This window comes from Marmota monax, unplaced genomic scaffold (assembly GCF_021218885.2).
Source record: "Marmota monax isolate L192 unplaced genomic scaffold, Marmota_monax_Labrador192_F-V1.1 WCK01_AAM20220418_F8-fsc00121, whole genome shotgun sequence".
Classification (NCBI taxonomy): domain Eukaryota; kingdom Metazoa; phylum Chordata; class Mammalia; order Rodentia; family Sciuridae; genus Marmota; species Marmota monax.
Window position 1 is genome coordinate 2,466,243 of NW_026693351.1, and position 15,068 is coordinate 2,481,310.

Here is a 15,068-nt window from a genome sequence, read left to right on the forward strand (position 1 = left end):
GACACAGATATCTGGGACTTGGGGAAGAAGAGGGGGACAATAGACCCAGGGGAGAGGGGTACAAGGGGGAGAGAGGTAGAGTAGAGGAAAGGCAGCGTAATGGGCAGATAGATACCAGGGTGGTTTGGCATTGAAGCAATAGGCTCCCTGCCAGGGACAGTCCTCATGCCATGGGGTCCCCAGGCCATCTCTCCTCAACAGAGTCTCCAGCTCTTGATCAAGCCTGTACCAGCTGCCCCTCTGCCTCCACTGCCCTCAAGAGCAACCTCTGTCCCTACTTTCCTGTCCATCTCCTCCTAGGACTCCAAGCTCCTCAAAGACAGGAAATAGCAAACTCACCTCTGTGACTCCAGCACTCAAAGTGGTGGCTGGCACATGTTAGGTCAAATTGAGGTGCATGAGCATCACCTGAGGCTTGAAACCTACTGCTGGGCTCCTTCCCTGGAGCTCTCGATGTTGCTGGTCCAGGGACCACACTTGGAAACTACTAAAGTTAGTGCTCAGTAAAGGACCATGGAAGGGGATGACTTATTGAAACCACTTGCATGCAAGAGCCCCTCTAGATCTAGATGTGCTCCTGGGTCTTTACAGTCAAACCCAGCTCCCAGCCCACCACCTCCATCAACCCTCCCTGACCATGCGGACTCCTATATTTCCCTATGTTCCTCTTGGTCTTGAGGGTCAGGTGCACGGGCCCTATTCCTGCACCCTCTTGGCTGCTTAGACAGGGGTCTTTCTGGTGAGCCAATGCGGCCAATTCTATGCCCCCTCCCCTGCCACATATGGTCACCAGGCCCAGAGTAAGCTGGGGGAGAAGAGTGGTACTGGGGATCATAAAGATACTGGGGACTTGGGAGCACTTCACATCCTCCCAACTAGAATGAGACAGACCAGCATGGAAGACTCTCCTGTTGGAACCCTCCATTACTACCTATAGGGGCAGGAGGGCAGCTAGTGTCGGGTGGGAAGGGGAAGAGGCTGGCCCAGTGCTCAGCACCAAGACCAGGAGCTCCAGGCAGCACAGAATGCTCAAGCCCTTGGGTCCCCTTGACACCCCCAAGGGTGTCTTTCACTTTGGAATCCATGTGGGCGGTGCCTATGAAGAAATGGTCAGACCTTCCAAGGCTTCTCCATGAAATGCCCTGATTCACGATTGCCTGAGCACCTCCTATATTCCCAGCAGGGAGCAAGGCACTGGGGCCCTGCAGGTGGCCAGATGACAGCCTGCCTTCTTTTTCTTTTGGGTACCAAGGATTGAACTCAGGGGCACTGCAACACTGGGCGACATCCCCAGCCCTACTTTGTATTTTATTTGGAGACAGGGTCTCACTGAGTTGCTTAACAGCTTGCTTTTGCTGAGTCTGGCTTTGAACTCAGGATCCTCCTGCCTCAGCCTCCCAAATGGCTGGGATTACAGGTGTGCACCACCGCACCCAGCTGACAGTCTGCCTTCTTAAGATCTGCTATAAGGTGCAACAGGAAGTAAAATGCTGCAGGCACTGGGGGATCCAGGGAGGAAGGACTTCGTTCCATCCAGGGACGGGCATGTGGGGGCAGCCAGCTCCCAGTGGGCTGGTTAATCCAGCCACGCCAGAGACCATCAGCAGCGGTGGCTGAATCTGCAGTCTCAGCGTCTGGGGTTGGGTTGTTTCTTGCTTTCCAGGGCTGTGGCTGTCCCTCCCCACCCCTCCCCTTCCCATGGTGCAGGATTTGCAGAATCAGGAATGAGCTCTGGCCCTGCTGTTGAGAAGGATAGATGTGGGATCAAAGAAAGGGCAGAGGCGGCCAAGACACACACAGGCAGCTCCAGGGCATCTGCCAGCAGGCTCAGCCTGCCTCCCTTCGCCTGAGTCTTGGGCTCCAAGGTGCACGCCTCCCCCTGGGCTGCCTAGTCATGAGCTACCTTTTCCAGTAAGCCTCGGGGGACCCTCCCCTGACCCTTGGCAGCCTCTTCTTCTTGGCTCATAGGGACACTGAACTTGGCCTCCTCTCTTCAGGTGCTCTGCGTGGGGAGCATCAGGCAGCCACTTCCCTATCCCTGTCAGGGCCACCTCGGACTTTTCCAAGAGTCCCAGGGAGCTCAAAAGGACAGACCCAGAAACAGCCCCTGGCTTCCCCTTAGGCCAGAACAGAGGGGACCTCAAAATCTGAGACTCCTTCTGCTCTTCTGTGCCATTACCATTGACAATGCGCCCCGGTTCTCTTGTCGGTCACCACGCCAGATGGATGCCACTTCTTTCTCATTTCTGTGCCTCTTGCCCCTCATCTGTGACCCAGTAGGTGCTCAATTAATGTTTGCAGTTTGAGAGATTAAACTTCCAGATTCTGTGCCTAAGGACGGGGTGTGCTTGTGGGTCTTCTCTCAGAACCTAGCTGGGGCCTCCTAGCACCCAATAAAGCAACATCAGGAGCTTCTAACTCTACTGCTGCCTGGAGGTATGGCCAAACGTTTCACTATTTGATAAACTTAGGAACACAGAGGCCTATCTATGTACAGGTGAGTTTAAATACTGCCAATAAGTATGAGAACCTGAGTAGACTCCTGCAGCTTTGGTCCAAGTGAAAAAATCAAACAACAGATCTGAGGTGCACTGAGATGCAGCCTGGTCTGGGGGTACCCATGGAAGGAGGCTTTAGAGATGCTGGGTCAATGGTTCTAGGGCCCAAGGGCTTTGGGGGCCATGGCAGATATGCGGTCTCCTTGGCCCTTCCCAACAGGGGCCAGTCTGGTGTACAGCCTTATGTCCACCTAGACCCTTTGCTTTTTCTCTGACTTATTCTTTTTCCCTGCGAAGTCCCTTCTCTCCAATTAATGAAGCTCAAGTTCCAACAGGAAGGCCTGACTCTTCTTTAAGACAGAATCGATCTCCCCTCTGGCCCCCTCTTGGCTTTCTGCACACAGGTGACAGGATAAAGCCAGATACCTTCCTTTAACGGTCCAAGAAGGTGATGGGGGGGCCCTACCCCTACCCCCATAATCTCTGTCAACCCTCCCATATGCCAATGTGAATATTAGACCTAATGCCCTTTGATATGAATAATTCACATTTCCCCAGTCAGGTAAGATGAATCATAGCTTCTAGAAAGTTTCTCTCATTTTATTGACTGAAACATACCCAAGTTCCTTGACTTAATGATGGGGTGACATCCAATAAGCCCATTATAAGTTGAAAATATCAAAAATTGAAAACATTGTAACTTGCTTACTGCTAGCCTGGGAAAAGATCCGAATCTAAAATATGAAGTGTGCAATTTCTACTGAATATGCATTGCTTTCAGCCCACTGTAAAGCCAAGAAATCCTAAATCAAACCATCCATTGTAGGTTGGGGACCGTCTATACAATGTAAGTAAAAATTAGGGCACTTGCTATGCAAATAGAAGCAAGTCTTAGGGAAGTCTCCTAGTTGCATGCTTCTGACACATGATTGCCCTTGTGTGGTAACCCAGGATTTCCCCTGAGACACAGAGGCAGTGGGCAGGCACATCGCAGCACCCCGCAAGTGCCTGGCACAGGAACATCAATCACAGTGCCAGGAGTCAAAAGCCAGAAGTGGCTACAGGGCGAGGCCAGACTCACCCATGGGAAGATCAGGATGGTGACTGTGGGCTTGCGGGTGTGACCTGCGGAAACCTATCATTACTTCCACTTTGCAGATCTCAAAACAGAGGCTCAAACAGGTTAAGGGACTTCCTCCAGGTCCCAGTTGGCTCCTGCCTGGCCTGGACGTACTGCACCCTCATCCCATGATGCTTCAGGCTGCTTCTGTGTTGGTAAGGGTGGCAGGTCCTTAAGTGGGCGTCACATTGGGTCACCTGGTCAGCATGAGGCTCAGGTCTGCTCTCTTCCTGTCCTTCTCCCTTCCCCTCACTGAGCTGCTTAAAACGCTCAGCCTCACGTTCAAGACCGAACTTGCAAACCTGGAGCTGGCCTCTATCCCAGACCCTGGACCACGGCAGCACGGCCCCAGGCTGTCCTTCCTGGACCTTCTCAGGATTAGGAGTCCAGTGCTCCAGGTCCCTCTCCTCACAGGACCCCCAACCTCCCACAGTTGACAGGAGGGGAGAGGCGACAGGAAATGCCAGTCTCAAATTGGGGTTTAAAAGCCAGCAATAGCAACATTCAGTTAATCAGTGCATTTCTATTTTCTCTGTGGGCATTTTTCCCTTTCTGAGGGACTCTTACAAACATTTTACTGTTATATTTCTTGTAATACTGCCTGGAATCGTTATTTAGACATCATAAAAAAATCATTATATTTTTAAAAGGAAGGCGGATATGTTCCAACCAGAGAGAAGACAGAAAGCTCAGGCGGGCACGCAGGCCAGTCCACATGTCCACATACGTGCACCTTCAGTCTGAGAGAAAACAGAATTTTTTCTTATCCCCACACCACTTTGCAAAATAAAAGTGAATGAATAATTGATAGGGCTTTTTACAAACATCGAGATTTTCAAATCATGCTAGAAAAATCCGGTTCAATTACTTGCAGCAGCAATTCTGTGATAAACCAGCACACAAATGGATACCAAGAAGTAAAATTTATAATTCCCAATGGGCCTGTATTCTACAGAAACGCGTCGTAAACATTAACTTTTTTTTTTTTTAAGCAACACACCCGAACTCACAGAGCTGTTGCTCTCGCTACCTGCAGGCTCCCTGTGCGATAAATACTTGAACCCTTTACTTTGAAAGCGCTCCTGACAATCATCTAGACGCCCATCCCTCAAAAGATGTGCACACAAGATGATCTCCCACTTTATTTTGGGATCCTATTAGACTGTGCTCTTTGCTGCCAGTTCCAGTCCTTCAAGAGGAATCCAATTATTTGGACTCCCTAGAGATGCGAAGGGCACAGTGCAGCAGGCCAGGGGACTGGCCGGCGAGGAGGGAGCCCACCCCTCCACACGCCACCTCCCCCCAGGATCGGTACCCTAACAGGACTTACCAACAACAGGCAGGTGGGACATCTGGATGAGAGGGTCTGGAGCTCTGGAGCTCCTGGCAGCCCCACGGCAAGCTGGGCCACCCCTTTTCCCCATGGATCTCCAACCTGTGGCCAGGGCTGAGGGCTGCCTCCCCTTCAGCCTACACTCCAGCTGGCCACAGGGAAGGGCCCGGGGTGGTGACTGCTGCTCGGTTGGAGAGTGCACTGAGAGACAGCAGTTCTGGCCCGAGACTTCCTGTTGGGGCAGGAAACCTCGCTGGGGATAATTAGTGGCTCAGACTCTGGTGCCTTTGCTACAGGAACCTGAGGCGGGACAGCCAGCAGAACCCAAGATGCATAAAATGAATAAATGTCATCCAGCACAAGGCAGACTACCTCGCAGAAAGAGAGAAGGCGTTGAGATTCTCCAAGATCCGAAGCCAAACATAATGGCTGCCGAATGTGGTGATTTATCAGTTTCTGCAGGGGTAATTTATTGCAATCACCCTGGCTGTCATGGGCTTAGTGATAATTCTCTCAACATTTTGCACTTACAAAAGCTTATTGTTATCTTTACTTGCCAGACAGACGGTGAGGAAAAAGGCAGACGGATGGACAGTCCTGTTTTGTGGACAAGTATATTTGATTGTTTTCAATTTGTTTGAAAACTAGCCATCTTGGAATATGGAATCTGAGTAACCCCGAGCATCTGATAACCAGAATACCTCCCCCTGGGGTTCAGGCAGGGTTACTCTATATGACAACCAACCAGAGCCAGGCTGCATCATTCTGACTGCTATGACCTCCTGTGTCTTGTCTCTCCTACTGTAGGGAAAACTTCTGAGGACAGGGGTGAATTCTGGAATCTCCCTAGAGTCCAGCACTACCCTCCTTCCAGTCCCCTGCTTCCTCTGCAGTTTAGCCAATTACTTCCACTTCCTGGCCCATACCAATCCCCCTTCCTTGAAGATCTGTTCCAAGCTCTTGGGCACATAGGGTGCCTGCCAGTCCCCTAAGAGCCTCCCAACAATCTCTCCCACTCTGAATTCAGAGAGGCAGCTGTGTTAGTTGGTGGTTACTATCTAGTAGATAGGCCTGATTCAGCCACCTGTTACTGTGATGTTGGACAGGTTGCTTTCCCTCTCTCTTCTGATGATCCTGCTCATGTCCTTGCTCTTTGGGGACCACTTACCACCTACCACGTGTGGCTCTGAACTCCTCCCCCTCTGTGGCTGTGGGTGCACTACCATCACCCCACTGTGTCAGCTGAGGGCAGGGACCTGCACGTCCCTCACCCCTGCACGTCTACACCGCCCCACAGCCTCCATGTTCTGCTCCCTGTGAGGATGGCAGATGCCTGTTAAGTCAATGAAGCTCAAGCAGAGCTTTCAGACATTCGAGAACCCTGGAATCCACTGAGATTGCCTAGAGAGCTTCGGGGGCAGGTGTGCAGGCAGTTCCAAGCCCAGAGTCCCTGATTCAGTAGACTGGGGAGAGGTTCAGGGCTCTGCGTTCCTATCAAAGTTGCTGGGTGCTCTCTGTATTCCCTTGGAGAAGCCACCCTGTGCAGAAGCCATACTTCCCTAGAAAACACAGCCCCCAGAATCGAGTGGAAAGGGGCTTGCAAGCACCCCAAAGTCCCTCAGCGCTCCAGGTCAGAACTCTCCTGGAGTTCTGAGACCCTGCTGCACCCTGAGCTCCCAGGTCTTGAAAGCCCTCTCCCGTTGGTATTCCAGATATCCCTGCCAGATGTTCAACAGGAGTTGTAGCAAGAAAGAACAAAAAGCAGCCACACTGGAACTCTCAACAGCAGAGCATGTGGTCTCCACCCTGCAGCTCTCTGAACTAGGACAACGGGAGGGCCGGGCTTTCCTAGATGGCAGCCACCTCTGACTCTTGCATCACAATCCTTGATGGCCAGGTCTAGACCATATTGCTTCTTTCCTTTCCGTTTGTGGGTACCACCACCTCCCCACAGCCTGACAGCCATCCCACAATGCCTATAGTAACAGGAGGGGTCCCTGTCTCAGACCCCAGCCCACCAGCCTTAGGAGCCCTACTGTCTGCAAGTGAACTAGGCAGCCTACTCCCCCATGATAAGATTAGCAGTGCCAGGCCTGGTGGCACACGCCTAAAATCCCAGGGGCTTGGGAGGCTGAGACAGGAGGATTGTGAGTTCAAAGTCAGCTTCAGCAACTTAGCAGGTCCCTAAAGAACTCAGTAAGACCCTGTCTCTAAATAACATACAAAAAAGGACTGTGGATGTGGCTCAGTGGTTAAGTGCCCCTGGGTTCAATCGCTGGTACCAAAAAAAAAAAAAAAAAAAAAAAGATTAGCAGGCCCCTCCACATTCCATTACATTTATACCACTAATTGGTGTTATAATCTTGGTATTGTAACTTTTTTTTCCCCAGTTTAATCTCCTAATCTTACCGCTCAAAAAGGCTTAAAAACCAGCTGTTTGACATTGGGGGTGAACTGAATGGCAGAGCATTTGCCTAGGATGCTCAAAGTCCGGAGTTCCATCCCTAGCACAGTAAGAAATTATTTAAAATATGCAGCCAGACATGGTGGTGCATGTCTGTAATCCCAGCAATTTGGGAGGCAGAGGAAGGATTGCAAGTTCAAGGCCGGTCTCAGGCAACTTAGTAAAAACCTGCCTCAAAATAAAACATTAAAGGGGCTGGGGATGTAGCTCAATGGCAAAGCACCCCTGAGTTCAATTCCTAATACCCAAGACAAAATTGCTCTGCTTGGTTAGAATCTAACTACCTGTCACGAAGTGGAAGATGGAGGTAGGAAAAATTTACCACCTGATTACAGAAGAAGTTGTGCTCACCTGTTGCAGGTGACGATGTGATGTACGAGGGCAGACCGACTGGGAAGAGTTTAGTATGGAGGAATTCCACAGACAGGGTTTCTGTGGTACTGAAACAACTGAACCATCGACAACTCAGAGCAATGTTTCTGGAGAGCTGGCCACACTTGAATAGGAGGGAGACACTGTCCTGGGTTGATAAACCATGCAGTTTATGATTCACTAGCATCCATCGACCCTGGAAGCAACACAGCAGTCAATATCTCCAACTTGGGGGTGGGGAGGTGCTGTCTCTGATTTTGGATCCTGGCTCACAACAGCTGTGGGTCCTGGGCCTCTCTGAGGTTGTTTCCTTACTTGTATTAAAAAATATGTAGATGGTAAGAGCCTCTGGGAGTGACAAATGATGGCTGTGACATTCACCCTGCCAGAAGTGGGGCTCAGAGTACCTGGCACAAAGTGAGTGCTCAGTAAGTGTTTGTTGAATGAATAAAAGATGAAGCAGAATTTGGATAGGCATATAGTTAAGTGGTTAGGAGTCTCAGGACTGGGGTTGAAAGAAGAGACTGGAATCTCATCTGTCCTTGAGAGCGTTATGTGGTTGGGAGAACAGCATTATCCATCTCTTAAGAGTTTGGAGGAACAAATGAGCTCATGCCTGTTCTCTGCTTGGTCCAGGGCCTGGCACATGGGAGGCTGAATGGCAAGGGTGAGGACTGCATTTCAGGTGTGATGTTGGGGGTGTGTGAAGGGCTGACAGAGGAAATGCAAAGAGGTTTGGGAACCTTGAGAGGTAGAGTTGGATAGGCGGGTGGGCCTAGGTAGCAGGGGGCAGCCAGGAGGAAGTGAAACTTCTATAGTCAAATGTTTGCATTCCACCCAGAGCACCTGCCCCATCCTCTGCCTTCCTGTCTCCAAGTTCTATTATCACCATAGTCTCCTGAAATGGGATGGGGGCTTGGGGGGCCGGGGTGTGGAAGAGGCACATGCTCCTTTAACTTCCAGGAGGAAGAATACAGCCAATTTGGCCTTAGATTTTTAATAACTACTGAAATTGGCAGACTTCCTCCTTTTAAATCAAGGGGGACATTTCTGATTCCCAAACTAGAAACCAGTTACATACAGGCTTAGCTTAGCTCCCACCTGCCCAGCCCAGGACTTCCTGGCAAGTAGGCATGGTAGAGAGGGCAAGAAGAGGTGCATCCAGTCGTAGCTGAAAGGCAGAGGAACCCAAGTTCCTGAATGGCCTGCTTCCTACTGCACCCCAGCTGTCTGAAGACCACCCTAGCCCACTGAGCTTCTCCTCTGCAGCGTGGACAAGGAATGAAGCAGACTTCTCCTCCAGGCTGAGAGGCACTGGCCAAGATTTCGAGCTGGCAACTCTGGACCCTGGAGCTGGAGCCAGCTCTGCCACAAAGAGAATCTTGGAGGTCACTCTCTGGGCTTCAGTTACCTTTTCCAGGGAACCCAGGGTTCAGACTAAAAAAGCAATGAGCCTGTAAAGTCCCATTGGATTAATGCACATATCCTAGGGGAAGAGAGAGGGCCTGATATCTCATAACATTTCCACAACCCAACACTCCACACAGTGAACCCACAGGCAGCCATCATCATCCCTGCTTGATGGGATGAAGAAACAAGTTCAAGACTTCACTGACAGCTGAGATTCAGGCTCTCTGCCCTATAGGCAGTCAGCTACCACTTCTCCAACCTGGTGCTCAGGTGTTCCACTTTGGACTTTGTCAGAAACTTTCACTTTTTAATTTGCCTATCACTCTGCTCTCTGATAAGTTCAGGGAGGAAAGGGCTATGGGACAAAGGACAGGAAACATGAATGGGAGAGGAATCCACCTATTTGACGTCTCTAGGCTGGACAGGGCACATCTGTGGTCACAGCTTGACCAAGACCTTAACAGGATCCCCCAAGATCTCAAAAGGCTTGGGCTAAGGCTGTTCATCTCTCAAGTGACTGACCAGGGATCTGGCCTAAAAACTCCCTGTGGGCTCTAAGGCCAGCATTACCTGATGTCAACTCCATACCTTCCTCCCAGGTTGCCTGGTTGAGGCCACCTGTGCACCACTGAAGGCCTCTCAGAGAGCCTTCTCCTCCTCCTCCTCTCCCAGAGACACCTTCTACCCCACTATATCCACTTATCCATCAGACATTGAAGCACCTGCTCCCAACAGCTCCTCTGCAACCTGCTGTAGAGGTGGGCCCAGGCCCTCCAGGTGCACCTGACTGATTCCATCCACTGAATGTGGGACCCGGGGATTTGCATTTTTTTAAACAATATTTTTTAGTTGTCGATGGACCTTTATTTATTCATATGTGGTGCTGAGAATGAAACCCAGTGCCTCACACATCCTAGGTAAGTGCACTTCCACTGAGCTACAGCCCCAGTCCGGATTGGCATTTTTTAACAGAGCCTCCAGGTGACTGAGGGGGCACACCCATTGAGACCCTTTGGTCTTGTGGACATGCTGGCCTCTAGCACTGCATTCTTTGGACTGCCAGGATCCTCTGAGGACCCAGCCTGTCCCTCTCCACTAGTAGGCTCCTCCTGGCTCCCAAGTCAGATAAATCAGGGTTCAAATCTTGTGCAACTTGCTGAGTGTCTTTGCAAAATACCCAGGCTCGCTGAGGCTCAGCATCTCCATCTGTAACAAGAAATAATAAAGATGCCTTCCTGCTGTGATGATTAGCTGGGATACTGTGTGCAGAGCCCTTAGCAAGAGGCCTGGAACACATAAATGTGCAATAAATGTTTGCTATTAATTATATCATGACTGCACTCTGATGGACAGAAATACTTCCCTGGGGCATTTCCAGAACCCCACTTCTGGAGCCTGTCGCAGAAGTGGCTCCGAACACCCTCCTGCCCTCTGCCAGGGCTTCAAAAGAACCTGTGGGAATTTTCCTTTTCCCTGCAGATTGCGCCTCCTGACTCCCACACGAAAAAACTGCCAGTCGCACCCTCCTTCATCTAGCCAGAGTGACCAAAGTTCCAATCACACCTCTCCAGGCAGCCTGCCCCCAAATTTCAGGGAACTGGATAGGAGGGGGAACTTCCCAGGCAAGGGCTCTTTGGGCAGGGGCGGGCACTGGGCAGTCCAGCCTCCTCTGGACCAAGGTCCCGCGCCCCTGCTGGGACTGTGCTAGAGCCAAGGGCCAGGAGAGGAAGATCCAGGAAGGTCCCGCCCATGGCTGCCCGCCCTCCCCGGGGACCGGCTGCACAGAGCCTGAGGGCATGCGGAAGGCTCTCGGCTGGGGGCCGCCAGGAAGGGCGCTTAGAGGTGCACCCCGAACTCTGATCGCCTGCTTCTCCCCAGTTCGGTCCCTGGCCCTGCCCACCCCGCCCGGTGCGCGCGGCTTCTGTCCCTAGAAGAGGAAGCGCACCGGGTGGGGAACCAGGACCGGGTTCTTCTACTACCGGTCGCACGTGGCTCGGTCCTAAAGCATGGAGGTCGCCAGGCGAGTGGCGATGGCTCGGGGTGCAACTGGGTGGGAGATGGGCTGGGGTCCCGGTAACGCGGCGCAGCGCACGGCGACAGGGAAGGTCACTCACCTCCGCGGCCCGCCGCTCCGTGCAGCGGCAGCGGCTGCAGGTCCGAGGCGGAGGCGGTGGCTCGCTCCCAGGCTCCTCCTCTGCCCGCGCCCCGCCCACCCGCGGGGGCAGGAGCTGCGCGGGAGGTGGCCTCCGGCCAGCCCGCCGCTGCTTATCCGGCTCGGCCACCTCTCTCCCGGCCGCAATCAGGAGTGGCAGAGAACTCGGTCCCTGCCCGGCCCTACAACCCCGGCAGCAGCGGAGGAAGCGACCAACCAGCCTCCTCCTCGTGCCCTCGGCGGGAGGTTTGGAAACAGCCCTGCAGCTTATCTGTCGGCACACAGTTAAAGCGAGCAGAACTCCGGGCATGGAGTACAAGGTGACCTCGTCCCCAGCCCCGACCTGAGGGCCAGCTCAAATCCAAGTCCATTTCATGGCTGAGGTCATACTGGCAGGCCAAGTGGGAGGTTAAACATGCACAGGTGGGCAGAGGTCCCTCCAGCCGGCTGGGTGGACACCCCTTTCTTCCCCTCCAATGGAAGTGAGGACAGGAGGCCCCGCCCCCTCCCTCTAACAAGGTCGCATCCAAGCGTTTACGGTCCTCTCATAATCTCTGTCTCTTGTCAGCCTTTAGGGTGGACCTTTGACTTTTCCTTATAGTCTGCGGTTCCTATGCCTGGGGGCTGGGGGTCAGCCTCAGTTCCCCAGGATGTGCTGGACCTTTGCCTAGCCCCTTGCCCCAGACACTGCCCACTGCTGCCCGGACCCCTCATTCCACAGGCACAACAGGGAGGTGGCTCGCAGGTGGAGGTACCTTTGTGCGTTGTCTTAAGCCCTTTCTCAGCGAGGCCACATCAGCTGTTGACAGTGCCTCCTCTTCCTTACAGGTGAGGAAATGGGGGCTGATGGTAAAGGGAGGACACCAACTTCACTCATATCTGGAAGGCTGAATGGAGGTTTCCTAACCCCTGGGACTTTTTCTAGAATACTCCTGGGAGGAGGGGGCGCATATTCCACCAGCCCCTGATAAGCAGCTTCAAGTTACTCTTAGGAAGTGTAAGACTCCTGTTTTCCAGGAAGCCAAAATGCATGAGCGATAAGCTCTGGGGAGCCAGAGGTGGGGGTGCTAGGCCTCCAGAATGGCCCTGCCCTAGGACCCCAAAAGGTACAGCAGAACCAAGGAGGCAGAGTTCTGCCCTAAAGGCTGATGTGAGCCCCCGCCCGGCTCCGGCTCTGTCCTCCCATTAGCTCATGAGACCCACAATGAGCACCTTGTGCCTTCTCACCACCATGGGCTTCCTCCTGCCTGCAGTGTCCCCCTCTCCCCAGCTGGCCTGGACTGTCACCTGTCTTCTTCAAGGATGTACTGACAGGATGTACCGAGGTGCGTTGAACACCTTCTATGGGTCAGACTCTGGTGTCCTGAACCAGCCCAAGGGCAGAGCAATCAGATTCACCCTTGCAAGACCTATAACAGATCATGTCCCTCCTCTGCTCAAAACCATCCCTTGGCTCCCAAGGGTGACTCAGAGTAAAAGCCAAATTTTTGAAATAGCCTCCAAGGTCCTGCATGAATGGCTCTGGACCCCATCTTCTATCCTCCTTTCTACTCAAGCTCCACCCTGCTGAGCTGGCCCCCTTCTTTTTCCTCAAATAGATCAGACAGGGCCATGACCCTTGCAGTTCCTTCTGCTGACCCAGAAATCCCCACCACCCCTCCCTTCCTCCTTCATTTGCTGAAATGTGGCCTTCAGGAGCCTACCCTCATCTCCCCCACCCTGGATCCTGGGATGACTTCCTTCCTTCCTTTCTCCCTTCCTTTCTATAGGCTTTATCATTTTCTAATACACTGTAGCATATACGTTTTTATGTCTATTGTGTAGTAACTTTCTCCCATGGAAATGGAATCCCTCCAGGGCAGGGATTCTTGTCTGTTTTACTCATTGCTAAAGTAGCATGTGGCATGTAGTAGGTGCTCAGTAAATATTTGTCAAATGAACACACTTCCTGTCGCCCTCTTTCAACTCCTTCAGCAGCTCCGGGAAGTTTCCACCAAGGTTCCTGCCCACGCTGCTGTCTTGTATGCTCAACAAGCATGTGATGCTGTACCTGCATTTATGGGTCTCTGTGCCTGGGGTTGCTGAATGTTCTATGTATAGAGGCCCTAGGATCATCTTTTCCTTGAAGAGGAGACCAGCCCTTTAGCTATAAGGACAAGAGTATCCAGAATGAAGCCAGGCACATGCCTGTAATCTCAGTGACTCAGGAGGCTGAGGCAGGAGTTCAAGGCCAGCCGAGGTAACTTAGTGGAACCCTGTCTCAAGGTAAATTTTAAAAGGGCTGGGGATGTAGCGCAGTGGTAGAGCAACCTCTGAATTTAATCCCCAGCACCACTAAATAAACAAGAGTCTCTAGGGCGATAATCTAGATTTATCTTCTACTTGGACCAGAGGAAACTGGGATGTTGATTACTCTCAGCTTCTTGGATTGATCCAGCATTTGTAGGCTGGGATAGCATACATCCATTTCACCAAATAAATCCTCTAATTGACTATTAAAATGAGATGTCCACAGGAAGCCATGAGCCTCAATGTACTCTGACAGCCCTGGCCAGGAGCCAGGCCACCTGGATCTGTTCCTGCCTGGCTGGATGGGTGGGCTGTGTCCCAAGGAAGCTAGTGTTCCTTGCAGAATTGTGTGCTTCTTCCAGTAGACGGAGCACCCAGAGATTCCCTTCTGTGAGGGAGGGGATGAGGCTGTACTCAGGTAGAAGGGTCTTGAGGGTGACAGGCAAATGAGAGAATTGTCTTTGCCTTCACGAAGACCCAGTGTCACCCATGTTGGCCATACCCAGAGCTGAGAGAGGGCCAGGCAACTGGACCTTGAGGCAAGCCGGCAGAAATGTGCTAGGCCCTGGGATTTACATATATGAGTGGTGGTGCCAAACATATAGCTCAGTGGTAGAGTGCTTGCCCAACATGCACACAGCCCTGGGTTCCATCCCCAGCACCACAAAATAAAACAAGGCCAGGCGCAATGGCATATGCCTGTAATCCCAGTGGCTTCGAAGGCTGAGGTAGGAGGATTGCGAATTTAAGTCCAGCCTAAGCAATTTAGTGAACCCCTAAATAACTCAGTGAGACTTTGTCTCTAAAAAAAAAAAGGTGGGGGTGGGGCTGGGGCTGGGAATGTGGCTTAGTGGTTACACGCCCCTGGGTTCAATCCCTGGTAGAAAGAAAGAAAGAGGAAGGAAGGAAGGAAGGAAGGAAGGAAGGAAGACAACAAATCTTTTAAACATATATGAATATGGGCTGGGGTTGTGGCTCAGCAGTAGAATGCTCACCTAGCACATGCAGGGTCCTGGGTTCGATCCTCAGCACCACATAAAAATACATAAATAAAGATATTGAGTCCAACTACAACTAAAATATATATATGAATACACAGATATCTTCCACAGCACATGATTGTGAACCAGTGTTGTATATTGCACTGCATTGTATGGTGTGGCTTACAGGACATTGGAAACCCCCCATCCACATCCCAAATCTACCCCAAGGTCAGTAGTCTGCTGTGGTGCAAGGTGGCCCTCCTTGCAGTCCTCTGTTGAAAACTGAGGCTCTCCAGAGAAGATAAGTTTTCTGAGCTCAGGGTAATAAGACTGTGAGTCCTCAGGGAGATTTAACGGTGGCTGACGCAAGAGCATGAGGAAGGTTCTACAGGCAGGTGCTGTCGGGAGTGGGGGTAAAGGACTGGGTGGCGTAGGGAGGATCCCATT

The 15,068-nt window shown here is 51.9% G+C and overlaps 1 protein-coding gene across 1 annotated transcript in view; it reads right to left on the reverse strand.

Annotated features, from left to right (window-relative positions):
- Steap3 (STEAP3 metalloreductase) overlaps window positions 1–11,441 on the reverse strand; it is a 37,204-nt gene extending 25,763 nt beyond the window's left edge. Inside the window, 1 exon segment of the mRNA XM_046456869.2 lies at window positions 11,312–11,441. The gene's annotated coding sequence lies outside the window, so the exon portion shown is untranslated.
- Between the last annotated feature and the right edge of the window lie 3,627 nt (window positions 11,442–15,068).